General features: G+C 52.2%; 1 pseudogene; it reads right to left on the bottom strand.

Annotated features, from left to right (window-relative positions):
• Positions 1-399: 399 nt before the first annotated feature.
• On the bottom strand, positions 400-1033 carry LOC123805633 (annotated as a pseudogene).
• Between the last annotated feature and the right edge of the window lie 896 nt (positions 1034-1929).

The raw sequence follows: 1929 nt of genomic DNA, 5'->3' as shown, positions 1-1929 counted from the left end.
GGGGGTGTGGATGGGGGCGCTGTGAATGCTGGAGGCTGAGGGGACCACCCGAGCTGTTTTTGCAGCAACCTCTGACCCCAGGCATCCTGGCCTCTCCTCTTCCACGCTCCCACCTGTCGCCTTTCCATCACTGTCAGCCTTGGCAGAGGCTGCCCTGTGCACCTTCCACGCCACGGTCCCTCCCTCACAGCTGCCTCGGAAAGGCAGCACCATGAGGAAGGGATTTATCTCCCAACTACACCCAGCTCTCACACTGGACAGTGTCCTCGGGGGACTCCTGCAAACCCTAGGGGCGGCCTCTCGGTGACAGGGTACGGGGGGCTGGCTGTGGACACCATGCCCAGAGAGATGGGGCTCCTCCCTCAGGCTCCTCAACCTGGCTGTCTAGACCTTGCTGCACTCTGAGAAGCCACATAACCTCTCCCGAGGCCATCTTCCTTGTGGGACAACACAGCTACTGCAGTTCTGTGCAGAAGACTCGCATGATTGTGATGGAGACAGTGCGCACATGTTTCCAGCTCCCTTACATTCAGTGAAGACTTCTGTTGTTGTTGTTGTGAGTTCATATGTTTTGTTAACCCACTAGCGGTTATATGTCTTCCAGTTTCTGAAGCAACAGGTCAGACGCCATTTGCCACAATAATGCCTGTCACGGTGGCCGGCCACAGAAACCCCAGAGCTCCCGATGAAGGGGACTGATGTCACCATTCTCCTCCACTTTGTAGCATCTCAGGACAGCCAGCTTTCGCCCTCCTTCTCCCACGCTTCTCCCCGGGAGTGACACCAGACATCCTGCTCTCCTTGGCTCCGCCACGAAGTCTCAGCACCGCGGGGAGAGTGGACTCCTTCAGGATGCCGCCGTCTGGCAAAGCACGCCCGTCTTCCAGGCGCGTGCCCGCAAAGCTCAGTCTTTGCTGATCAGGAGGATCTGCTCCTCATCCCGGACCCTGGCCTTCACACTTCCCACTGCATCCGAGGGTTCAGCCTCGAACGTGATGGTGCTCTGCATAAGGGTTCTCACGAAAATCTGCATCTTGGCAGCGATTCCCCCGCAGATGGCGGGTCAGGAGAAAAGCTCAGTGGAGATTTATTGAATAGACGTTTGTTGGCGGCGACCCTAGCCCGGCTCGCAGTGGGCTGTCGTCAATAGCTTGCTTGCCTGTGTCCCTGTGAGACCGAGGGTCCCACGGGTGAGACCGGGTCACAGTCCCACACACAGTGTGGCTCCACACATCAGTCTAAGGAAAACAGACCTGTGGGGAAACCAATAGGGGTTGAGTCCATTGCTTATTGTAGTATGAGTGTTTTTCATCCTTACCCAAGGATCTGTTTATTGATTTTTAGAGAGAAAGGAAAGAGAGAGAGAGAGAGAAACATCTATGTGAGAGTGAAACATAAACTGCTTGCCTCCTGCATGCACCCTGACTGGGGACTGAACCCGCAACCTCAGTATGTGCCCTGATGGGAAATCGAGCCCTCAGTTCTTTGGTGTCCGGGACAACGTTCCAACCAACTGAAGCACCCAGCCAGGGCTTTAGTGTGAATTATTAAAAAATAAGTTACACAAAATGATCATCTAACTTGAGTTTTAAAACATTTTTTTTTCAGTAGAAATCTGCTTATAATAACCAACACAAAGGACTATTCCAAAGCCTGTTGGAATGGCAGCCCTGATATATGACTTCTCTCACTTCTTATTCAATTGGCATCTTTAAAAAATAACAGCGATACTTTGTAATGGGTGTACTAGAGATGCAATGGACCACATCAAGTGTTACCCTATCTTGATGTGATGTTTTCAGCAGTTGTTTTTAAAGGTAAGCAAATGAAAATATGTTTTAGGAAGGGTCTCCAAACATCGGACCCCGTGGGGGTGGGGGTCCCCACAAACTGGGAGACTCAACTCTACCATGTGAGTTGGGGAGAAAC

Source organism: Phyllostomus hastatus, unplaced genomic scaffold, assembly GCF_019186645.2.
Source record: "Phyllostomus hastatus isolate PE091 unplaced genomic scaffold, TTU_PhHast_1.1 phas_contig_148, whole genome shotgun sequence".
Classification (NCBI taxonomy): domain Eukaryota; kingdom Metazoa; phylum Chordata; class Mammalia; order Chiroptera; family Phyllostomidae; genus Phyllostomus; species Phyllostomus hastatus.
The sequence above is the reverse complement of the archived record's forward strand: the minus strand, read 5'-3'. Positions and strand labels throughout refer to the sequence as shown.